At 37.3% G+C, this 26,760-nt stretch overlaps 1 protein-coding gene and 1 long non-coding RNA gene across 8 annotated transcripts in view; one reads left to right on the forward strand and one right to left on the reverse strand.

The window, feature by feature from the left end:
• NRG3 (neuregulin 3) overlaps positions 1–26,760 on the forward strand; it is a 1,107,214-nt gene that overhangs the window by 605,178 nt on the left and 475,276 nt on the right. The gene's annotated exons all lie outside the window — the stretch shown is intronic.
• On the reverse strand, positions 8,097–10,083 carry LOC116537150. The gene is made up of 2 exons (XR_004262985.1): positions 9,142–10,083; positions 8,097–9,103 (listed from the first exon to the last, which is right to left on the reverse strand). It is a non-coding gene; the product is annotated as an uncharacterized LOC116537150 (long non-coding RNA).

Raw genomic sequence — 26,760 nt, forward strand, 5'->3', positions numbered from 1 at the left:
GGGGATTTGTGGATTCAGTTTCCAGTGACTAATTTACGTCTACATTGGGAGGAATGTGTAAGTCTAATACATGCTTTCTATCATTTGTTTTATTTTAATCCTCCAGATGAACTTGGGTGATGCTATTCTGTAAACCACTTGTGGGACCAGCTTTGTAACCCTGAGTAGAGATTAATGTGTATTAAAATATAGTGTTATAGTGAGTGTACTCCAGTCTTTAGAACCCAGGTTAAACATGTCAACATGTCCAGAGGCCACTGCTAATTTGACTTTCATGTAAATCTTTTTTTTAGGCTTCACATCTAGTTGGGATTATTTGGAAATGACCAAGTCTACAATTAGTATACACAGTTTGTTAGAAAAAGAAAAGGCGTTTTCCTTTATATTATTGATTTATTTATTTGTGTTAGTTTTAAGAAAAAAGAAATAGATCAAATATAAAAACATAGCAATGCTATTTTCTATCGAATTCCTCTGGGTGGCTCATCAAAATCTTGCATATTGAATTTTAAAGTCCAATTTGTGGAGCCAAGAATGACATTTCAGTATATTGTGAGTTGTAGTCAATATATTGATTACAGTCTCTTTGGGCTCACAATAATTAAAGACTATCACGTGGATACAGTATTTGTTTAGCAGATAATTCTCAAGATTTTCATATGTGATACAGAAGCCCTAACAGTTATATGTGTACCAAATGTTTTTCAAGGCTATTGAAAATAAGAAAATTAATTAAAATGATGTGAATTCATTTAAATTTTTATGGTGAGAATGGGAGATGTAATTATGAGCCTATTCTTGTTGTTTATTGTATGAAGTTGACTGCTTGATAATATCAAGACCATGGTAAACCTGTGTTATTTCGGTCATCAACGTGTGACATAGCATATGTCATCCTGGGAAAGATCTCCCAGTTCTTAAGCACCTTCTATCCACCTGGTATGTTAAACATACAGACTCACTTACTCTTCACAACCATCTTTCACAGAAATATTATTATTTCCAAATGTGTAAATTGAGGCGCCTAGAGGACATGTAACTTGCTAAAGGCCACACAAATCACAGCAGGACTGACTGAACATAGAATGAGGCCTCCCAATCTGCAAGTACAATTTAAATCAATACAAAATAACTTACTTTTTATTTAAATCTGGAAAAACTTTGGGAAAACCCTTGTTTTGTTTTGTCACACAGCTCTCATAAAATTATTATTATTTTTTTAACCTCAGAGTATGTTAAGTACAAAATGGTAGCTCTTTAGTCTGAATACCTGCAATCTCTATTGAAGGATTTCTTTCTAACAATAGTGTTCCATGGAAGGAGAGTTGACTTTTGTGGTCTCAAGTGGACTTGGCCCTCAAAAGGCAAGCTGTCTTTGGGGGTGGGATTATTCACTTCAACTCAGGGGGCTGCGAAGCCATCTCCAGGGATGGTATGACCAGCTGTCTTGAATGGAGAGTTACATAAAACCCCAGGAATTAATGACTTTATAGCATATTCTGTATTTCTTTTATTATTTTTTCATGAAGAGCTTTATACCATAGCATCTCAAATATTTAGAAAAAAATATTTGGATTAAACCTTCTATCACATTAGTCTTACTTAAATCGTAAATTTTTAAAAATGAAATTTCAGTTTGGATCACTTTTGTGTCCAGTTACCTAATATATAGATAGGCCTAATCAGTAATAAACATGATTACTATTTATGCATACCAGGAGCTCTGCTAGGAGCTTTTGTTTAATTATCTCAGTACACTCACAGAGACCATATGAGATTAGTATTGTAAACCTCATATACAGATGAGATAATGGAGGTTTAGAAAATCTCATTAGCTTGCCCAAGTTCACCCAACTAGTGTAATTTAAATTGGATCTGAATGCAGAGCTAGTTGATTCAGAAATGGGTGCTTTAATACTACTGTTTAGTTTCTATATTTTTTCACATATCCCCACGTAGTGTATTAACATGATCTTAGAGATATATGGAGAAGGAAAAATCATCTAAAAATCTATACCAGGAAACATTTAGCAATATTTGTTTAGGTTCATGTGAAGTTTCTGTTGGCAGTTTTCTGAAATAACCTTCTCTCTGGCTGGTGTTGCATCAGCAGCAGTTTCAATAGGACAATCTCTGTGTCTAGAACTCAAAAAAATCACAGCCTGGGTCATGGTGTGTAGGCAAAGGCTGAGGCAGCAAAGTCATTGTTAGGAGGGAAGCAATAACCTAAGCCAAATAAATGGTCATTGTACACCCTCAAGCTAAGGTATTGTCGCAAACAGGGGCTGGAGCCTAGATTCATTAATCAAAGAGCATGCCTGTTGTTGATTGTGCAGAAGGCAACCATTTAGAGAATTTGGATCTTTGAGACAGGATAGAGCAAACAAAACAAATCACATTTATCGCACACTTGATGTATGCCAGACACTATGCCAACAATTCATTTGTACAACTTTATTTTCTTGTCAAAATATATTGAAATAAGTACTGTTATCTCATTTCAAGATGAAGATGCTAGGACTTTAAAAAAGTTTTTGGATTAACATTATATAGCTACTAAGCAAGATCCTACAATATAAACCCTTTCTGTGCATCTTTCCACAGTCCAGTGCTGTTTTTCCTGGAGATTGCTACCCAAAATTATTTTCAGCCTCACACCTGCAAAGATAGGGACACTGAAGCACACTCAGAGAAGCTGAGTGATTTCTCTGAGGTCATAAAACTATGTAATGCCAGAACCAGGTTTTACGGCCAGTCTATCCGATTTCAATATTCTGTTGATTAGATCATTACTATCTCTATATTAATATGTTGTTAATTCTTAAGAAAATTGTCACTTGACCCAAACTCTCACACCAGCTGCCATTCTGCTTCTTTGCTCCTGTGGTTGCAAAAATCTTTTGAGATGTGTCTACACTCATGGGAGCCACTTCCTCTAGTTCTGTTCTCCTCTTTCAGATTGCCTTTCCTCTCTCATGCTCATACAGAAGTTATTTTGATCCCATACTGCTCAATCTATGACCAATTCCCAGTCCTCGATGATCTATCAGCAAGGCCATCTTGCGTTTCTATTGGGTAAACTTTCTTCAAATGGCTCATAGTGTCATATATACTCAACATTTCTCCTACCTTACTGACCACCCCTTCTTACTTCTCTCCAAGCTCTTAACACAGGAGCATCTCTTCTTTGGTGCTCTTGTCTCTTGCTTTCTACCCACGACTTTAGTGAATTTCTTCCATGTTCATGACTCTAAGTATCACCTACATTTCAACAACATCCAAAATTATAGCTTCAGCTCAGACCTGTTTTCCAAACATTGGACTTATATTTGCAAATCTTTACCTTATATCCCTATTTGGCTGTCTAACAGATATTTAAGATGATATTTCCAGTACTTGATTCCTATTCTTCCCTCAAAACCTGCTTCACCAGCTGCCTCTCTCATTTCAAGAATCTGCCTCTTTCTCATTATTGCTACTGCTAACACACTGATCCAAACCATTGTCATCTCTTGTCTGGATTATTTAAAATAAATAACAGAAACTAAATATTTAATGGGATTTCCTGCTTCAAACTTAGTTCATCTAGAGTCTGTTTTCAATATGGCAGCCAATACGGCAGCATGATCAAAATGTGTCCCGTTATGTCACTCCAATTCTGAAAGCTCACCTCACTACCTGACTCAGAAACAGTTGAAACGTTTACAGTGGTCTTCCTCTGATCTCCTCTCTCTTCTCTGCACCCATCATACCATCACATTCCAGCTGTAGGATGTTGGCTGTAGAATTTTGCACTGGTTAAGTTGTCCTATTTCCAGATATCAGCTTTACTAACTACCTCACCCTTTTCAAGTCTTTGTCCATATTTTACACTCTCAGTGATCCCTACCCTGAGCCATCTAATGGAGTAAACTGCCTGCCGTCTGACTTTGTGTTCCTGATTCTGCTTATGCTGTTCCCATTAAAAATATATATTATAAAGATGTATCACTTTCTCACACTCTAGATAATGTATTTATTTAGCATGGATATGGCTTATTATTGATTTTCTCCACTAGAATGTAAATACCACAAAGGCATAGATTTGGTCTTTTTACCACTAGTGTATTTCAAGCACCTAGAGCAGTGCCTGAGACATAATAGGTCCTCAAAAAATACTTGTTGAATGAGAGAATAAAAGTAAGTATATTGCAGACCTTTTTTAGCTGTCTTAACTTTGCAGAAACTTAAAGTTGTTCTCTGAAGTATCTAAGGGTACATTTTTTCCCTTCATAATCTCTGCTATTCAATTAGTTAGTGTCTAATTTCCTGCCAATTAGTCATATGCAAATTTATTTCAGACTGCATATAAACCACTGAGTAGCTCAATGATATTGATATTTGCTGCCATTTAATGGGATTGGACAGTGATCAACTCCAGGCAAGACCCTGAATCAGCTTTTGTTTATCTGCCCTCTGGCATGTAAATAAGTGGACAAATGTCTGCAAACTTATGAGACCCTTCCTCTTGTCCTTAAATTTCGTCAGATGCCAATCTGTGCTCTATTTTCTTTGGTTAGAAAAAACAAAAGGAATTTAAAATCTTTGGAATAACAGGAGGAACTGGAATCATTCATGAGTATTTTCTTCAACTTTACTCTGATTGCCCTAAGATTAATCTCTTGTTACAACAGCGAGGTCTAGACTCTCTAGAATTTTTTGAACACTGTATTTCAATAATTTGATCTTCATGGACAGTGAATCTATCTGCCACAGTCAGTTGTCCTTTCACTCTTTGAATCAATTGGCATTTACCCATATCAAACTCTATTTGTCCATCACTTCTAAGACTCTTGATAATTTCCAATTGCTCATGGAGCTGAGTTTGAAGGTTGACATGGATCATCCATTCTTTCCAGAATGACAAATAGCATTATATGGCGATCCTCACATTTTATCTTAATTTCTTGGCAAACCTTAATTTAATTTTCTGCTAAACAGTTTCAATCTCATGCAGAACCAAAGTGAACTAAGCTAACTATCTCAGAAATGTTCCCTGTCTTGTCAGGATAATTCTTTCTTTCATTTAAATGAAAATTAAGTAACACTCAGTGGTGATTTTTTTTTTTTTTTAGATCATCAACATAATTTCTAATGTCATTGTGAACCTCTGAAATATGTTAATCTTGAATTTCCCCCTAGGCTGAAAATGGTTATATAAATTTATTTATTCAGAAGATATTGGATAGAAACCTAACACAAACTGACAGCATCTTGGAGCTAAAATTAATGTTAGGTATTATGAAACCCAATCATAACAGGGTTTGCAAGTAGAGAAACTGAGGCTCAGAAAGGAAAGTTGAATGTCTAAGTTCACATTGCATCTTATTGGACAGAAATCAGTAGCAAACCTTGGTCTTTTGACTTAGTCCAATAAAGCTCTACAATTACTTGCTAATGTTGATGAATATTTGCAGAAGAACATTTGTTTGAGGAAAGTGTCCTTAGCAATTTATCACAAAGGTAAGTGATCTCTCTAATGTTAGGCACCAAAGTCCACTTCACTGTTTTACAGACACAGTTGGCCCAGGGTCCCTGTAAAGTTAATCCCAGAATCCATGTAAAACTAAATTGAGCTTTGTATTATTTCAAACAATAGTAACTTCTTTCTTACTAATAAGCATGGATGGATTAGTTGGGTGTCACTGCTGAGGCATTGGATTGCTGTGACTTCAGTGCTCTCTGGAACAAGTGCAGTCCAGGTGCCTGTGTGAGGAGAATATCAAACACTTGACGTTCAGTTTGTCTTTTTTAATTTAATTTTTAAGTTCCAAGGTACATGTGCAGGATGTGCAGGTTTGTTACATAGGTTTGTGCATGTGCCATGGTGGTTTACTGCATCTATCAACCTATGACTTAGGTGTTAAGCCCAACATACATTAGTTATTTTTCCTAATGCTCTCCCTCCCCCAACCCAACCCCCAACAGGCCTCAGTGTGTGTTGTTCCTCTTCCTGTGCCCATGTGTTCTCATGTTCAGCTCCTACTTATAACTGAGGACATGTGATGTTTGGTTTTCTGTTTCTGTGTTAATTTGTTGAGGATAATGACTTTCAGCTCCATCCATGTCCCTGCAAAGGACAAGATCTCGTTCCTTTTATGGCTGCATAGTATTCCTTGGTGTATATGTACCACATTTTCTTTATCCAGACTATCATTGATGGGCATTTGGGTTAATTTCATGTCTTTGCTATTGTGAATAGTGCTGCAATGAACATACATGTCCATGTATCTTTGTAACAGAATAATTTATATTCTTCTGAGTATATGCTTAGGATAAAAATCTAGGAAATACCATTCACGACATAGGCAAGGACAAGGATTTCATAATGAAGTTGCCAAAAGTAGTTGCAACCAAAGCAAAAATTGACAGATGGGATCTAATTAAACTAAGTAACTTCTGCACAGAACAAACAAACAAACAAACAAACAAAACTGCCATCAGAGGAAACAGGCAACATACAGATTGGGAGAAAATTTTTGCAGTCTATCCATCTAACAAATATCTAATATGCAGAATCTACAAGGAACTCAAAAAAATTTACAAGAATGAAACAATCACATTAAAAAATGGGCAAAGGACTTGAAGAGAAACTTCTCAAAAGATGTTCATGAAGCCAACAAACGTGATAAAAAGCTCAACAGCACTTATTATTAGAGAAATGCAAATCAAAAATACCATGAGATACCATCTCATGCCAGTCAGAATGGCAATTATTAAAAAGTCAAGAAACAACAGATGCTGGCAAAGTTGCAGATGAATAGGAATGCTTTTACAATGTTGATGGGAGTGTAAATTAGTTCAACCATTGTGGAAGATGGTGTGGAAATTCCTCAAGGACCTAGAACCAGATAAATCATTTGACCTAGCAATCCCATTACTGAAGTTCAGTATTTCTAAACAGAGAAGACAATTAGCTCGTTACCTTCCGTTGACTTCTACCTTTCCTCCACAAAAGTCTCAATTAGTAAAGATAAAAGCAAAGACACATATAATTAAGAAAACGCAAATACCATCTCCTCTTGGAAAAATTTTATTATGAGATTTTGAAATAATAGGATGTGTGATAAATGTACCTTTTTTCCACTATAGCTTATGATGTTCTGTGTGTATGTGTAAGTGCATGCATGTGTGTGTGTTCGTATGGATTTGTGTGAGAATCAGACATTAACATTAAAAAACTTATTTATTCCATAATATATATTCCAGAAAATATGATTTTTAATAGATGTATCATCTAATATGCAAAGATGTATTATAAGAAAAAAATTAATATGCCTGCTTTGCCACTAAATCCATCACACCCAGACATTCTCATTCTCCCTTCTAAACCCCATTTTTCATCTGTAAATGAAAGAATTAAACTAGTTTGCTAAGGCCCTTTGTTAATTATCAGTGTCTATGTGGTGATTTGCTACCAAACTCAAACTACAAGTTTCTTCCACCATTTTCTGAGACAGAAATTGTATGAACAGTTTAATTACATGATCAAAATAACATAGGCCTCTGAGACCTTGGCAACTAAGAATTCGGCTATCACGTGCATATCAAATACAAAGATAGGCTGATCCTGCTCTTTTTTTTTTTTTTTTTTTTTGAGACAAGAGTCTTGCTCTGTCACCAGGTTGGAGTTCTGTGGCGCGATCTTCACTCACTGCAAACTCCGTCTCCCGGGTTCAAGCAATTCTCCTGTCTCAGCCTCCAGAGTAGCTGGAATTATGGGCACGCACCACCAGTCCTGAATAATTTTTGTGTTTTTAGTAGAGACAGGGTTTCATCATGCCAGGCTGGTTTCAAACCCCTGACCTTGTGATCTGACTGCCTCAGCCTCCCAAAGTGCTGGGATTACAGGTGTGAGCCACAGTGCCTGGCCGATCCCCACTCTTTCTTAATCATAGCTTTGAACAATTGTAGTACCAAGGCTATCCCTCTTATGGTTTTAAAGTTGACCCTTCTGGCATTATAATAAGTTATACATTCTCGGATATTTGTTGGTAAAAGACCAAAATTTGATTTGAATTTCAGATCACACAGTTCAGCAAAGAGCTTTATTCTACTGTTTGTTTTTTTTTGTACATCCCTTTCCCATGCATTTCTCTTTTGCTCTTCTCTCTCGTCATCTCCCTTACATTTATCCAACCAGGTCTCACATCTCAGAATCAAACCTAATAGATTTCTGTGTTTCCTCCTAGTGCTGTTTTCACAGAATAATCTAGGAAAGTTGGTCATGCCTAGCAGACATTATAGACTTTGTGGAATATCCTTCTTCCTCAACTTAAAGGGTTTTCTTTACAAAGTTACAAATCTAAACAGTTAAAGATTCTTAGCAGAAGCCCCAAGAAAGTGGGAGCCCAAAGGGTAAGCCTCGTCAAATTCCTGATAAATCCATCTATGCCCATTCCTCTCTGACTGTGTCTACTTTTGTGTGTTCCAGTGTTTTAGCACGTGCGCACACACACACACACAAAGATGCAAAATGCTGGTGTCTTCACTTTCTCTTCAGAGGAATGTTAGAAGACAAACATTCTGAGTGAGTTCTTGCCAAAAGAATGTAGTACTTATTTTGAAGGCTCCAGAGGACAATTAATAAGATTTTATTTTTGTTTTTATTAGAATTTACATTTATTGACATTCATAAAGAAGCTGACAACTGTTTAAAATATGAACTCGGATATGGTCTCTCTGACAAGATGCCCTCCTGCACAAAATGTTGGCATTAGCATTATGCATGCAATTGATAAAATTAATATATTCAGAATTACTCTGAAAGAAAAGAAGAAAATGTTAAGGAGACTGATACATTCAAACAATTTCAGATTTGCAGCATGGTTGTTAGCGATAAAATTCAGAGAAGAATTAATAGTGAGAGAAAAAGTAATTGGCATCCAGTAAACACCATTCACTGTCAGTACAAGGCAAGGAGACAAGGTCAGCATTCATATTTCATAAACCTAGTAAAAACACCACTGTAATCTGCATGGCTACTTTGGATGTAAGGTGATATTCTGTTTCTGGGGGAGTCAGCCTTTCTTTGTGTAGAGTATGCCCTTTTAAAAATTATTTTCTTTCATTAAAAAAGAGGTAAAATAATTACAAAACTACTGCCCTTATTCACAGAACTCTCTATTGGCATGACTGTTTATTTTCTTTTAGCCTTTATTATCTTTATAAGTATTTATTTAAGTTATTTGAGAAAATACTGTCTATGTTTCATCCTGTTTTATTCTCTTTACATATTTTTATACTAGTATTCCTCATTGTAAATAGCCTTTTTGCACATTTACCTTAAATACCGAACACCGAATATCAAACTTTACTAAACATTTCCTCCCATTGTTGACTATCTGATTAATTCCAAATTTTCTTCATTAAACATGTATTGCACTGAATATTTTCTGTCTAGCCCATTTCTTTATTTTAGATTACATTCCTAGAATATATTTCCAGAAGTAGAATTACAGACTTCAAGGGTTTGAATCTTTTTTATTTCTTTTAAAGTGTTTTTAATACATGGTTCAAAATCTCATACCAAATGGAATACATTGATTTTCATATTTAATATTTAAATTTGTGAAATATTCTACTGAATTAACTTTGATTTTTTTCCCCCTCAGTCTTTAATTAAAAGTTGCTGTCTCTCTCAGTTACAGGACTAGCTACCAGATTTGGACTGACTGCCGGTCACTTCTTGGTAAAAGCATCAGGATTTTTTAAATTCTGTTGAGTACATATTCTATTCAAAAAGCTGAGTTTTGTGTGGGGCAAATAATTAGCATCAAATGCACATTGGCTCTCTTCATCCTTCTCATTAAATCTTGCGTATCATCTTGAAATACCTGAACTTTTCTTTTTAATCCATAATAAGCAAAATAAAATACTCAAACAAGCAAATTAATATCAAAATAACAGTATAAGAGAATAGTATTTCACTATGATTAACATTTCAATGTGTGATGCACACTTGTACAGAATGAGTTCTTAAAAAATTTATTATTTCTCACCAGCCCTCTGGGCCAGAATAATCACCATTCTACTCTCTATTTCTCTTCAACTTCTTTAGATTTCACATGTAAGTGAGATCACAAAGTATTTGTCTTTCTGTGTCTGGCTTATTTCACTCAGCATAATGTCCTCCAAGGTCATCCATATTGTTACAAATGACAGAATTTTATTCTTTTTAAAAGCTGAATAGTACTTTATTGTATGTGTGTGCGTATAAAATAGAACCATACTTTCATGACTAATTCATCCATCAGTGAACAGTGGGTCATTTCCTTATCTTGGTAATTGTGAATAATATTACAGTGAACATGTGGGTGTAGCAATTTCTTCCAGACAGTGATTTCATTTTCTTTGGATGTATACCCAGAAGTGAGATTGCTGGGCCACATGGTAGTTCTATTTTCAATTTTTTGAGGAGCAGCCATACTGGTTCTCATAATGGCTGTACCAATTCTCCCCACCAACAATAGACAAGGCATTGATCCTTTTTCTCTACATCCTTACCAATCCTTGTTGCCTCTTGTCTTTTTCATGATAGCCATCCTAACAGTTTTGAGATGATATTGTGGTTTTGATTCACATATCTCTGCTGACTAGTGATGTTGAGCACCTTTTCATATATCTGTTGATCATTTGTATGTATTCTTTGGAAAAATGTGTGTTCAAGTTCTTTGTTCATTTTTAATTGAGTTATTTGTTTTTTTCCTCATGACTTATGTGAGTTTTTAAAACATGTTAGATATAAATCCTTTATCAGATATATGGTTTGTATATATATTCTCCCATTTTATAGCTTGTCTTTCATTTCATTGATTGTTTGCTATGAAAAAAATCCATTATTAAGGGGAAATAAATAAGGGTGATTTTTTTCTCTATGTGTTGATTTTTTTTTTGAGACATAATTTGGGTTGTGCAGCACTAATTAGAGTTCAAATGAGAAGATAAAAAAAAAAAAAACTTCCACTGCATCTTTTATATGAACTTGCAGGAAGGAAAAGTATACAGAAGTTAGAAGACACACCTTGTGCTCAAAATGAAAATTCTGTCTTGTAAACATCACTGTATGTCTTCATCAGAAACCGAATGTGACTTCTTGGTAGGGATGTTGTAAAAGGGGTTTACCATTGGTGGGTGGATGAGTTCCGTGAATTTAAAATTGCTGTTCACCTTTTAAATTTCGCGAGTTCATTACAGCTGGGAGGCAGACCCATAGGACTCATGAATGGCTGAGAGGAAAAGGGTGTGAGATTACTAGGAGAAAACATACTCTATGGAATAGAGAGTCACTCACAACACTTGGCGCAGGAGTAAGCTTTAGCTGTTTTTTTTTTTAATACATATATATATTTATTGTACTTTAGGTTTTGGGGTACATGTGCAGATTATGCAGGATTGTTGCATAGGTACATATGTGGCAATGTGATTTGCTGCCTCCATCCCCCCGTCACCTATATCTGGCATTTCTCCCCATGTTATACCTCCGCAACCTCCCTAGCCCCCGCTGCCTCTCCCCTATTCTCCACTCCAACAGACCCCAGTGTGTGATGCTCCCCTCCCTGTGTCCATATGTTCTCATTGTTCAACACTCGCCGCTGAGTGAGAATGTGCAGTGTTTCATTTTCTGTTCTTGTGTCAGTTTAATGAGAATGATGGCTTCCAGATTCATCCATGTCCATACAAAGGACACAAACTCATCCTTTTTTATGGCTGCATAATATTCCATGGTGTATATGTACCACATTATCCTTGTCCAGTCTATCATCTTTGGGCATTTGGGTTGGTTCCAAGTCTTTGCTATTGTAAACAGTGCCACAATGAACGTACGTGTGCATGTGTCTTTGTAATAGAATGATTGTAATCCTTTGGGTATATACCCAGTAATGGGATTGCTGGATCAAATGAAATTTCTATTTCTAGGTACTTGAGGAATCACCACACTGTCTTCCACAATGGTTGAGCTAATTTACACTCCCACCAACAGTGTAAAAGTGTTCCTATTTCTCCACATCCTTTCCAGCATCTGTTGTCTCCAGATTTTCTAATGATCACCATTCTAACTGGCGTGAGATGGTATCTCAAAGTGGTTTTGACTGGCATTTCTCTAATGACCAGTGATGATGAGCATTTTTTCATATATTTGTTGGCCTCATATATGTCTCCTTTTGAAAAGTGTATGTTCATATCAATCACCGGATATGAACACACACTTTTCAAAAGGAGACATATATGAGGCCAACACCAAGGTGGTTGTGTTTTTGAATGGGGTTGTTAGTTTTTTTCCTGTAAATCTGTTTTAGTTCTTTGTAGATTCTGTATATTAGTCCTTTGTCAGATGGGTAGATTGCAAAATTTTTTCCCATTTTGTTGGTTGCCAGTTCATTCTAATGATTATTTCTTTTGCTGTACAGAAGCTTTGGAGTTTAATTAGATCCTATTTGTCTATTTTGGCTTTTGTTGCCAATGCTTTTAGTGTTTTATTCATGAAGTCCTTGCCTATACCTATGTCCTGAATGGTTTTGCCTAGGTTTTCTTCTAGGATTTTTATGGTTTTAGGTCTTATGTTAAGTCTTTAATCCATCTGGAATTTAATTTTATTGTAAGGTGTCAGAAAGGGGTCCAGTTTCTGCCTTCTGCACATGGCTAGCCAGTTTTCCCAACACCATTAATTAAACAGGGAATCCTTTCCCCATTGCTTGTTTTTGTCAGGTTTGTCAAAGATCAGATGGTTGTAGATGTGTGGCATTGCCTCTAAGGCTTCTGTTCTGTTCCATTGATCTATATCTCTGTTTTGGTAACACTACCATGCTATTTTGTTTACTGTAGCCTTGTAGTATAGTTTGAAGTCAGGTGGCATGATGCCTCCAGCTTTGTTCTTTTTACTTAGGATTGCCTTAGCTATGTGACTCTCTTTTGGTCCCATATGAAGTTTAAGGTGATTTTTTCCAGTTCTGTGAAGAGGATATTTTAAAGAATTGCTTGTTGCCGTCACTCAACTTTGCTTCAACCCAAGTATTCACATGGCACTGCGAGGGTCCTTGAGAAAGTGTAAGAAAAAACTTAGATTTTTTTTTTTTTTGTGAAATCCTGTAAGCCATTAATGTGCACAGTTTATTATGCAGTAAAATGTAGGTCACCTATTTCACGGCCCACAGCTCAGTTTGGGAAGCTTTTGGACTGCAGATGAGACTCTAAGACATCAACAAGAATGCATGATGAAAGTGTTGACCAACAAAGGTGGAAACATGTTGAGCAGCAGGAACCAAAGCCCATTTGTAAAGAAAATAACACTCGACATTGGTGGTTCTCAGTGGAAACAAAAAGATACCTTGAGAAGAGTCTGATCAAGTGACAAATAAGTGAAATGACATGTGACATGTTCCTTGTAGGGCAGTCATATAGTAGGAATACTGAATTTAGCTGGAAAAAGAATTCTCTTCTTTAGGCAAACCCCATGGCACTTAAAGCAAAGAGTCAACATGTATTCCCTACAATCTGAGCTAGAAGTCAGTTTGATTTTGTTTTTTCAAACAGTTAAAAAGAGACTTGGCTGATACTTTCAAAGGGGAAATTGAGACAACTAACAATTTTGGAGAAGGAATATTGCATTTTCAGGTTCATTTACTATGACTGCCTACCAAAGCAATTACAGACAAACCTTTCTTTCTTTCCTAGAAGATAATAAAAATGATAATTATCAATCTGTTCCTTCATTTCTTCACATGTTATTGACCTTGCCTTGCTATTTAGGGCTTACCATTATACAGATGATTTTTAGAAAGAATATGATTTAATTTCTTTGTTGAAGCTTCATTTTCTTAAATATAAATGTTTCTTTCAAATGGTCTCTAAGAAAAAAAAAAAAAAGGACAATAAAAAAGACCTCTTACTACTGTTTCCTTATACTCCGGGAAGTTATATGAGATGAATATGTGAATTGAATGATATATCTTCAAAATATTTATTGACTAGGTATGAATTATAAATCACCCATGATAGTTGAATTAAAATTATTTTACTTTTATGATTATATGCAGGGCAAACTACAGATTTTGATGTGTGAAAAACCTGCAGGTAAATTCTCACTCTGTGGTGTACAGGCCAAGCCTCAGCCAGGAAGTTGTGATATTCTAGCAAAGAGTTCCTGTGAAGGTTAAGTAGACTGAAGGATAGAAAACATCTTCACAAAACTCTCTGATTTCAAGTAGCCTTCATTGTGAGCATAAAGCTGAGAGAAATGACCTTGAAAACTACATATAAATAAGGGCTGAAGTGCCAGTCCAGGCTGTACTTCCTTGAGAAGGACAAGAAAATGGGGCAGCCATCAGAGCAGTGAGGACATATTGAAAGAGGAGAGGCCTGTGCTAGAACTTGGAGGAGATTAGGGATGTAGTAAGTCATCTCTGAGCCCCTACATAAGTCCCGAAGTCTCTATTTGATGCTTAGAATGACCATTACCCTGAAATCTCACAATTAAGCCTCTTAGTTTCTTCCTAGGGAACATTTAATGATCACTGGCTCCATTAAGTGTTGCATTAAGCCAGAAATTCAGCCAAACCATATTAAGCACATAAACGTAAAATACAGAATTAGCCTTTAAGCCACTTTCTTCCTCAGTGTACCCATTGCATACACTTGGCAAGTCCACCCAAACCTATCTCTTTAATATCAATGGAATCCATTCATTTCTCTCCATGTAAACTTCCATGACTACATTTAATGATAGCTTTTTTAAGGTTGAATTATTTCAGCAGTTTCAATTGCTGTCCTTGCTTCACTGTTGTGCATTGTTCATACAAACAGTAGCTATATCATTCTAATTTGCATCTGATCTGCTAAAATCCTTTCCTTGGGTCTTTAGAGTCTGTCCTTTGAAAATAAGGAGGAAGCAGCAGAACAAGCTTGTGTCTTCTAAACATTGACTATGCTGCTTTGAGTAAGAATAATTGGATTTATAATTGGCCTATGCTGACTTTTTGGTTCTATGTGTCTAAGGAGACTCACTTACCTACGAACAGTTGAATAATGATGTTATTTGGATTTATAGTTGGACAATGCTGAATTTTTGATTCTGTGTGTCTAAGGGGACTCATCTTACCTATGAACAGTTGAATAATGGTGTTATATATGAGCCTTTGGAAAAACATAAGAGTATCCTAAACTCAGGTTATCAACAATAAGCATAAGTAAGACGGTGGCAAGTTTAAAGGTCTAGAAATGGTAGATGGTTATATGAGAGGTAAGGATGGAGTGTGATTTAGATTTACAGGTAGACAATTGGGTGTATAATATAATTAACTAAAATAAGAAAAATAATATTCTCAACTTTGCTAAGGTGATAAATTAATAAATTTAATTTGAACATATTGTGTCTGGGATATCTCTACCTCCAGATAGAGGGGCTTGGTTGTAGGCTGTTGTTGTAAACTATATGGAGCTGGTGAGAGGATCCAAGTTGGAGGCAGATTTGAAAGAGATCAGGACATTGGTGATGTGAGAAGGAACAGATGGGAATGGATGGCAATCTAAGCATAGCCAAGGAAGAAAGAAGCGGACTGGAGACTGAGCTGCCATCTCTTGTCCACACTGTGTATTCACCTCCTATTAAGGCCCCAGTGCCTCTGCCTTTGTCCTCCTCTAGCATAGTTTCAGGATCACAACAAGAGAAAATCTTTTAATATAGAAGTTAGATCACCTCACTCCCTGTCTGAAACCTGCCAAGGGCTCCCTGTTGTATTCACGCCAGAAGTCAATGTACTTTCAAGGTGCCACAGACCTTTCATGACCTGCCAGCCCCTTCCTCATGGGCTTTCTGACCTCTTATTTTATAATCCCCTGGCCCCGTCATTCCATCCCCAAATGTTATCTGCCTTACTCATCTGCCAGTATACCAGGGAGCCTCTTCCCTCAGCCCTTCTCAGTGGCTATCCCCTCTGCTTGGAATATTATTTCCCCAGAAAGTACCATGTCTTTATTCCTCTCTCAGATCTGTGCCTAACTGTTAACTACACATCAAGTGTTGGTTGACCCATTTTAATAACTATCAATTATCTAACCACCAAAAATGGAAAGTTTTAGTTCTATGTCCTGCTTTATATTACTCCATCGCTATTATTTATATTTTTATCCTGCATATTTCATTATTTATTTGTGCATTTTCTGTCTCTCCCAATCAAAGTGTTAGCTTAATGAGGGTAAGGACTGTATCTCTTCTGTTAACTGCTGTATTCATGACATCCCAAACACTGCCTGGCACATAGGAGCCACTCAATGAATGATTGCTGAAGGATGGAATCAAGATGGAAATGAATGAAATCCGAAGAGATCCAGTTCCTTAAGTGATAGACAGCAGTGAGAGGGTTCATTTGAATGCTATGGGGGAAACAAGCATATGTAAAAATCAAAACAAAATATTTTTTGTGTGCATTTGTTGTTGTTGTTATTGTTGTTATTTTGCATTTTATTAGCATTCTAAAAGTTTCTAGCGTAAGCTTGCCATGTTCTGGTGTCCTGTTCCTCATGTATTAACACACACTGATGTGTGGATGGTAGGCTTGTGTGAATCTGTTCAGGTCAGCAGTGTCCTTCACTTGCTCTGATTATTTCAGACTCACCAAAAACATCAATTTAGCAGCACAACTTACCAGGTTTTCTTGGTGTTTGTGTTTTCCCTCAGATAAATTGTAAAAAGCTTTATTTTAGGGGCAAATTACTTTTCTTCTCATATTTTCCAGTGCTAAGCACCTAAAGATCAATTGAAATTGCATTAACTTCTATAATAAATGCTTGCATTTTTCTGATATTCAGTGAAAATTATAAGAAAAAATAATTATATTTCTGTATTTGGCAAGAACACTAGAACTGAAGTCAGGAAATATAAACTGGAGTCTCCTGTCTGCAACTTTTAAAGTGTGTGACTTTGGAAGAGTTACAAATTTCTTTGTGCCTTAGTTTCCTCATATATTAATTGATGTAAAAATACCAGTCCTGCCTTAAATCACACTAGTATGGCATTTATCATGGTGATTTTAAAATTACTTTGTAAAATATTAAACTTTATGAATTTCATTTATCATATAACTGTGGAGAAACTACTTGCTTCTAAGATTTCTTTGTAGATCCTCTAAATCATTCTAGGTCTTAGTATGTAAAATGTACATATTTTAAATAGTTGACATTTTAAATGTTATTCTGTTTCAGGATTTGCATTATTTTGCCTTCTAATTTGATTTCTCTGATATGTTATGAAGAATATATGACTAAATGATTATAAGATATTTCTGGAGTTATTAAAAGGTGCTTCTTGTCTCAATGGAAATAACAGTTTCATTTTGTAGCTTATCCATTTTGACTAGAAGAAAGCTCAGAAGTGAATCAGGATGTATCTATATTTTCTACCTCTTAACTGGTTTTCAAAATGATACAAGTGAAACAGAAGAGAAGGGAAAATTGAAATCTATAAGCTGTGTAAATATTTCCCCATGGAAATAAGCTTATGAACTTTAGCAGAAGAGAAGGTGGAGATGCATTTTAGAGGCATGACCAAAATGAATACTGAAAGATCACGGTCTACAGACCCACATGGGCTGAATCATTAACTTGGAGATCTCAGGAAATTTGGTGAGTAGAATCTTCTGAGAGAAAGGATTTTGGTAGTAGAAAGTAGGGTGTAAATCCATTAGTTTCAATAAGATGTAAGAGTTTTTAATAAACATGCCTACATCTGGACACAGCTTTCCAACCATTATTTTCGTCCATGCTTCTCACAAAGCCATTTCTTCTTAAAATGAACCATATTCTGCTATATGGAATATATCTAGAAAGTTGGAAGCAAAATGCCTGCTACGTATTTTGCAGGACTTTCAGGGAAAGAAAGATGATTAATAGTTTTATGAGAAAATATGGACATAAAAAATGGCTGAGAAGTTGGATCCCAGCTGTAGTCTTCATGTGGAAACACCATTGATTTCTCAATATATGGAACCATAGTGTCATCATATTTCTGAGCCTGTATCTTTGCCTTAGAGGTCCAGCGATATCATTATTTTACTGTGCCTGAATTCTGGGGGATTACCTCTACGATCTCCAAACACGTAGAGATCAAGTAAATGACTATGATGCCAATGTAACCTTAGTTGAGAAATCAAAATTTATACCAGCTTGACTGCACACCCTGCTTCTGGAGAAAACTTAGGTGAGATACTTAAAACCAGTCCGATGGTTCCTTGGGGAACCTGGATTCAGAGCCAAGAGAACAAGGAAACCTGGATTTAGAGAAGAGAGTTGTGGCATCTGATGCAACTAACTGCACTATTGGGAGATACTTCCACTTGGTAAGGCATGTACATCTGAAGTCAGTTTCTCTCTGTTATGGACTGAGTTGAGGACTCATTACTCATCTATTAAATATCATGCACTAGGAAAATTGTGGGCACTCTGGTGAACAAAGCTTTATAACAGCAGATCTCATGGGGTCCTCAATCTATTTAGAAAGGTAGTTTCCAGGTCAATAATTTAAATAGTTTTTTCTTTCTTTTTTTTTTTTTTTTTTTTTTTGAGACAGAGTTTCACTCTTGTTACCCAGGCTGGAGTGCAATGGCGCAATCTCGGCTCACCGCAACCTCCGCCTCCTGGGTTCAGGCAATTCTCCTGCCTCAGCCTCCTGAGTAGCTGGGATTACAGGCACACACCACCATGCCCAGCTGAATTTTTGTATTTTTAGTAGAGATGGGGTTTCACCATGCTGACCAGGATGGTCTCGATCTGTTGACCTCGTGATCCACCCGCCTCGGCCTCCCAAAGTGCTGGGATTACAGGCGTGAGCCACCGCGCCTGGCCTAATTTAAATAGTTTTGAGTGTAGGGCAGAACGCTATGGGATACTACAATATGGACACCTAACCTGGTTTGGAAGCTCAGGAAAGATTATGCCAAACCCAGCACTAAACACTTAATATTGCAAATTCCAGGGTTTACACAATCTGATACACAGTCATACTGTTGATGAGACCAGTGCTTTCATTTGCATGCAGTCAAGCTATAGTGTGTTGTTCAGATACTTATGCTTCTTGCTTTTAAACTAATGTGTGGGGTGTACTTTAAAGGCGTAAGACGGCATTGGAAAACATTTGTCTGTGATTTATAGTCTTCCTTTGGAGCAGCTCTTATAGACCCTCCTGGAACCCGGCTAAGGAATAAATGATAATCCCATCCCTATACATAACATTTCTTTTTGCATTATTTTTTTTTAAACGACAGCATAAAAAACAGCTGTGTATAATGTAATCTCTGAATGTCATCTGTTAAATGGAAAAAATGCCACTCTTACCTCCCAATTTGCTCTGAATATGTACTGAAATACTGCCTATAGAATACAGAACCAAAGTTGGCACTTATTAATGTTAGGTCTGATTTTCTGAGCCCTTTACTGTGACATTATAGTAAGCTGTTGTCTGTGGACTTGGTTGTGGTCTTGATTCACCTTTCAGAAGGGATGGGATTCTATCCCTCTGTGCTCTTCATGAATGATGGGTCAGTTGCTTTCTAATGAGGTTCTCACTGAGTAACGTCTTGTGTTCCCAGCCTGGGTGTTCTTGTGCTGTGAAGAGCCATACCAGAATCTTCCAGATAAAACAATGGAAAACATTGCAGTGTATAACACTGTAATCAGCACATCTATAAGTGGCCCTTTTCCTCCCCATGGTATTTTTTTTCCCTGGGTATTATGGATGAGTTTCTCATGCTGTGGTGTAGCCAAAGTTGTCCTATTAATGAGAGTCACAGCACTTTGGATGAAGGCGTGATAATGCAATTCTGAAGGGGATTCTTAATGTACCAATGATACAAAAGGTGACACTGAGGGCAAATTGGTAATTGTGGCAAGATCAGTGCTTCCCACCAATGTACAGAGATAGGTTAATTTATATTTCCCCACAGGTGTTTGTCTGATAGACTGATGATGTTAAGCAGAATAACAAAATCTGCATTTAAATGAATGTGTTATAACATGGAAAAGTAGAGCCAGAATACAAATTAAGCACCATCAAGTTTGGGATAAAAACAAAATACAGTATCTTTAGAGTCCTCTGGGAAAACATTTGTCTGTGATTTATGGTCTTCTTTTGGAGTGATTCTTACCGACCCTCCTGGAACCCAGCTAATGAATAAATGATAATCCTATCTCTATATACATAACACTTCTTTTTTCTTTATTTTTTTTTACTGCAGCATAAACACACATTCTCATTAGATTAATGTTTCTAATAAATTAGGAAAAATGCTAAGAAAGAAAGAAAGGGCACCAAAATGGAAAATTCAGTGAAGTACAGACTCTATGGGCCAAAAGGTAATTTACCTTTATTAATTTTTTCTTTAAGACCATACTAAAAGTAATGACCTAGCTATTTTTATTTTAAATATTGCACAGATAATTTTGGAATCGAAAGTGGAACCCATTCTTTAAAGACCTACTCTTGTCTTTCCTGAGACTTTAATAGAAACAGTAGGGAAATGCAAAGTATTAAATGGGTACAGAACTGAGAGCAACTAACCAAAAAGAATGTCAGTCATAATACAAGAGCAGAATCCTAGCCATTCATGGATGTGCCGTGTGTTAACTCTTTAGTCTTCGAAAAGCAGGAAGATCTGAGTACCTAGAGAAAGGGCTAGAATGACCATAGGGGTGGTCATGTGGCATCCAGAGAGATTGTAGCTATTTACCAACTGGTTGGGAAATATTTCAGTATTTTAACAACTGGTTTCACTGTGCATGCCAGTAGACTGTGAGCCTTGAAGAGATAGACAATTGAATTCCATTTTCTTGTCAAATTGGGCCACAGGAAGTCTCAGGCTCGTTGAGATCTAGTTAGCACTCTTCCATCACTGGCTGTTGACGTTTGTGCAACAGTGCACCATCACTCCAGTCCCTTTTCCCCCCCTTGGCAGTGATATGGGGCTACTACTATTTATTTGGTAAGGCTGGTAGATGCATATGACTAGATAATTGCATGGGATACCACTATGCAAAGTCTGAAGCATGAAACCTGTCTAACCATGGAGAACACCTGATTTTGCTTTGTGTAGGATTTTTTTTCCAGCCTCACTTTGATGAACCCCTGGGGGCACTGAACATCTGGGTACCCTACATTCTGTGGCCAAGGGACAGCCAGGAAACCCGAGCTAATGCAAATTTATACTATCTCCTTACAATTTTATTTTTAGTAAGAGTACTACGAGGGTTTCTAATGGTTGAAATTTATTTCTCTTGAAACAAGTGCCTTTAAGTGACTGTGCAAGGAATGCTGCAACCTGTCCCAGTGCTGCCTTGATGCCTCTTTTCAGACAAGGTACTCCCGCTTTTCCTTTGATTCTCTATAAGTAATTTCTTCCAACAAGCTGCCCTTTTGCTTATATCTGACATATCAAGTTTTGTTGCCTGCAGTCAGAGAAACTTTTTGTAGAGAAGTGGCCCCTTAGTTTACAAAAAAACACAGATACCACTGCTTGGGTCTTTCCTCTATCTGATTGGAATTTCTCCCTGTTTCCCTTACTCCGTCCTTCTTTTCCTCCCTCACTCCCACTTTTCCTACCTACCTACCTTTTGTCTTCCTGTCTCCTGTCTTTCTGTTTTTAATTGTGATATGTAGAATCACTTGTATATTTTTTAAATACGTTAACCGTGGAGCAGGCTTCCAGTTTCATGAAATTTACATGTTTGGGGAACAGATTTGAGAAACAGTCTAACAATTTTATTGCATTACTCTATAAACCAGGAAATATATCCAGAACTAATTAGTTACTTACATAAATGAATTCCTAGGTAAAGTTCACATGCTATGGAATGGTTTATCTGAATGAATGATGTCTGTTCCCATGGAAGTTATTTTCCTGGTTGTAGCTGTGATCACGTCTCGTGGTTTTCACCCAGCATCTCAGGTGGTTCTGTCTCCTGACCAATTTTACTGCCTTTGTGTGATTATCAGTAAAGTCACACAGCAGTACAGGTACGGACTGCTGTTCATGTCAAAATGTAATCGTGAGGTGAAAATTGTGTTCAGAACAATGCTGTCCCAGGTCTATTAAAGACAAAGGAGAATAAGAGAACAATGTGCTGTCGTAAAACCTTGTATAATGATTTTAAGCCATGCTGGGCCCTGACAGCTGAGGGAAGAACAGCAATTGAGTTGGGATCACACTTACTAAACTTGTGCAGCTAATTTAGTTGTAGGGATGTTGTCTCTCCCATGATGGACTCACAGTGCAAAGCTCCACATCTCAGGGTGTTGGTACGATCTGCACATAGGTAGATTTCTAGCAGTACAGTAGAGAGAAGTGAGGTGGGAAGAGGAAGCTTATGGGCATGTTAGGCCCTGCCTGGGAGGTTTTGGAAATAAAAACTTCATTCTGAGAAGGAAAAGAGGATCAGATACTCAGTAATACAAGCCTGGTACAGACTCTGCCTCTAAGCCTGAAGGGAACAGGTGTGAAAAGCCTGTATCCAGCCCACTGTAATAGGCCTGCAATGAAGACACAAAGCCTGTAGCTGAAGTGTGTCTATGGCTCCCATGTCTGACTCTGCTAACACAGCAGACCCAAGGTTGGGAGGCCACTGACCTTCTCATCTTGGTGTCTGACCTAGAAGTTTTGAACTTCTGGATGGCTAATGGGCCAGGCTAGAGAAGGTAGTGACCTCAAGTGCAGTATTCGGGATTAGGTTTCTGAAAGCTACTTGCACATTCTAGAAACATGCCTATTTCTCCTCTGTGAAGGAAAATATCCCCTAAGGAAGGAGAACATATACAAAGAGAAGTTGTGATTGTTTGAATTAGTCAATTTATTTGTTATTTGCTTGTTTCTCTGCTGAGTGCAAACAGGAAATGTAAAGCACAGTGGAAGGTCAGATAAGGGCAACTCAGACTGTGATAAAGGACTTTACTACAGAAAACATCATCAAATCATGGTACCTTGTATACCCAATAGCATTTCTCTAATCAAATATATTCTCAAGAAAGTTATCTGGCAAACCAATTAAACATAAGGCTTTGTAATTAAGTGTTTCAAAGTTTAAATTGGGTTCCTATGGGTTGCATGTGCATTTAGTAGTCTGACAGCTTTCCCACAAGAAATCAATATTTATCTAAGATTTGTGGGAATGTACTATCCATTCCAATAGGGATGATTAAAATGTTAACATATAACAAATTGCAAACCTGGCATGGAATGCATTGTTTTCATACATACATTTTGGAACAGAATCTCAGATTGGCCATTGTTTATGGATAGTTAAGAGTATATCAGATATGACAAATGTATTGTTTTCCCCAGATAAATTTATTTTAACCTGCTGATGCCAAAAGGCTCAGGGATCTCAAGTTAAAATTGAAGGTGACAAAGAAATACAATGGTGGAAGTTAAAACATCACCATCCTAAAAACAACTGTAGTAAAATTAAAATTCTGAAAATAGGCAACAGCAATGAAAACACCAAAAATCCAAAGAACCAATCAATATCCAAAATAGTAACTACAAACTACTGAAACAAATCCTCAAAAATATGTTTGAGGTTCATGGAAAAGACTCCTTTTTAGATTCCACAAAGGTTGGTAGACTTGAAGTTGTGTGCAGACCTACATTTAGCATTGTTCACCACTTCTTCCATAAATTTTCTACTACTCGAATTTAAAGCATTGACTTAATTATTCAGACTGGTTTTTGCTTTTCTAGATCACATGGTGAACCAAATAGGATGCTGGAATGATAATCATAACCTGGAACTTTTCCAGGCAAATCAGTACAATAGTCACCCTAACGATGACCCATTCCTGGGTCCTTCTCTCATGATCATTCCTTGTCAGTCTCCCCCTCTGTGAATTTCACTCTTGTCCATATTTCGAATGTGGAGTTTATCAGGTGTTCCATTCTTCTTCATCTTGGGGAGTGAGAAAGTTTTCCCTAGTGATCTATACACTTGCAACTTAACTCCCTACCTAGTTTCTCATGACATTCAAAGATGTATCTTTCTCTCTTAAGCTACAGACCCACAGGTTTACTAATTACCCTCACAAACTTTCCATAACTAGCTCCAGCTCAACATTCCTAAACCCAAATTCATTCTCTATATCTCCTCAAACTCCCCTCCCTTCTCTGTCTTCTGTCTTGGTTGTCACCATCTAACTAGTTTCCCTCTCCAGACCACACTTCTGCTATTCAATCCATGCCAACAGAATCAGACTTTTGATATTTTATTTTAAGTTCAAGGGTACATGTTTAGGTTTGTTATATAGGTAAACTCACGTTTTGGGGGTTTGTTATACAGATTATTTTGTCACCAGTGTTGTAAAAAGTGGTTACTTAGAGCATATTTTGAGAAAAGTATCCTGCAAAAAGTATCTAGGTCTATATTTTATGATGTGAGGTACATTACAAGAGAAACTCTTCAGTAACCAGAGGTTCCTATAATTCCATATTAGGAAAAGCACTGTATATTTTACAAGAATAAGGCATGGACACAAGCCAGTCAGAATGGATGCCTCAACAAATCACAATAAAACCTGGCCATAAACAATCAGTAAGCACTTATGATGTATAAGAGCTAAATATCATTTTTGAAATTAAGTAAAACGCATGGCTCGGAAGGGGAACTAGGGGAGAGGCAAGACTCCAAGACACCACTCTGTTACCCCACTAACTGCCTCTTCCATCTCTGTCACTGATTTGCATGTCTAAAATACACATTGGATTATTGAGTTCCTGACTGTATAATAAGGCCAAAGGAATAAAAGTATCCAGCCTGACCTATAGGACCCATCATGGTCAAGCCCATGTCACCTTTCTTAGTTCAAATGCTGATACACTCCACAACTTCTTCCCTACCATTGTCTACTGTGCATTTGCCTTTTCTCCAACAGAAGAAAATGGGCTCCATTTTTCCAGGCCTTCCTGCTCCTGTTTCCTCACAGACAAGGCTACTTCTCCCTGCACTTCCCCACCTGTGCTGCTTACCAACCCCCCGGACCCAGTATCCCCTTTGTGGTTTAGTGGATTCTAACTCATCCTTCAAGTGTCAGCTCATATATGCTCATATATGCCATTTTCAGTGAAATCTTTATTTATACCAAACTCCTCCCTATGTCTAGAAGATTAATCATTTGGTTCTCTTACATCCAAATTTCTGTACATCCCTATCTGCTAGCCCTCAACCTACCACATTTCAATGATATCTATTTCATACTCCATCCCCAGAGAATGAACTTCCAGAGGCAGAAGACTAATCTTATCATTGTTTCCATCATGCATCTAGTTAGGTCATAATGGGTATTTGTTACATAAATTTCAAATTCCCACAAGTGTGATGCTGACAGCCCATAGGCTCAGGCCCCTTCCATGAAGGCAGGGCTCTGCTGGTGAAACATGAACCATCTCTGCACAGACATTCAGCAGAAAGACTGTGCCTGCTGTTTCTTACTTTGGTGGTTTCAGTCCAGGTCTTGCCAGGCAACAGATGATATTCCCAGATGGAACTTTTGGAGAGACTTTCCCACAGAGATTATTTACAGAAGTATGGATTTAGTTAAAAAGAAACATCAAGAAATGCTACTCCATGAGAACAGAAGGAGCAAAGGACAGAAAGGTTATACCCAGGGTCCAGTTGAGAATGGGAGTCATGGCAGAGAGATATAGGATGATCAGGCTAAGGATATTGTCTTCTCCTCCCTTTTATCTCCCTATCCTTAATCTTTTTTTTTTTTTTTACTCTTTCTGGTACCTCCTATTTACCATTTGCCACCAGAAGCTTCCAGAGAGCAAGGAAATCCAGGCAAGGCATCCCATTGAGGTAAGCTCCTTGGGCATAGAACTGGGTGGAGAAGAACAGAGAATAAATAGAGGGTAAAGACAGGGCAAGGACTTAGACTGGCTTGTTCAATCTTGAGTGCCAACACTTAGAAGAGACCCAGGACGCATAGAAAAGAAATATTGAGTAGGAGCAAGTCCCCTGACCCTCACTTATTCCAAAGACTTTTCCATTTCAACATTTCTGCATGTTAGCCTGTTGCAAAACTACAAATCTGCTGCCAAAAGGTAAGGCTGGATATTTGGTTGTCTTATGGCCTGGATAAGACTGGCCTACAACTCTAGACATGGGGGAGAACATTTTCTGATATTCAGGTCATTTGGAAGCATGTAAAAGTCAAACCTGTTCTACATTGTGTTGGAAAGAAATAAAATAAACAAACGAGCACAACAACAACAAATCATAGAGAAAAAAAAGAAAACAAACTAATGTGCTGTGTCTCCAACTTGTGCACGATTCTCTGCAGTGGTTCGAGTTGATTCCAGCTTATCACTTAAAATCAATGACCTATTTTCTTACTCTTGCCTACATATTCTCCATATGATGCACTGTGAAAAGTGTTACTCCTCACACAAACAATATCAAAAGCCACCTGGGTGAGTTGTCACTCCCTGTTACTCATCCCCGCTGGGCATCTTTGGGAAATGAGGGTGAATTTGAGGACTCAGAGCTGGTGAATGAGCCCAGCAGAGATGTGGTGGAGAAGAGTGGCGCCAGATAGGACAAAAGCTGGCCATTTTATTTCTGCTCAAAAGATCAGGAAATATTACAGTCAATAAGAAGCAGGAAGGAGCCAGGGGATTTTGTGAATAAATACCAGAGACACAGGAAGAAAAGACAGAACAAGTCCTTCCTGCAGCCTTGGATGTCCTT

Source organism: Sapajus apella, unplaced genomic scaffold, assembly GCF_009761245.1.
Source record: "Sapajus apella isolate SASKATOON/1434 unplaced genomic scaffold, GSC_monkey_1.0 scaffold107, whole genome shotgun sequence".
Classification (NCBI taxonomy): domain Eukaryota; kingdom Metazoa; phylum Chordata; class Mammalia; order Primates; family Cebidae; genus Sapajus; species Sapajus apella.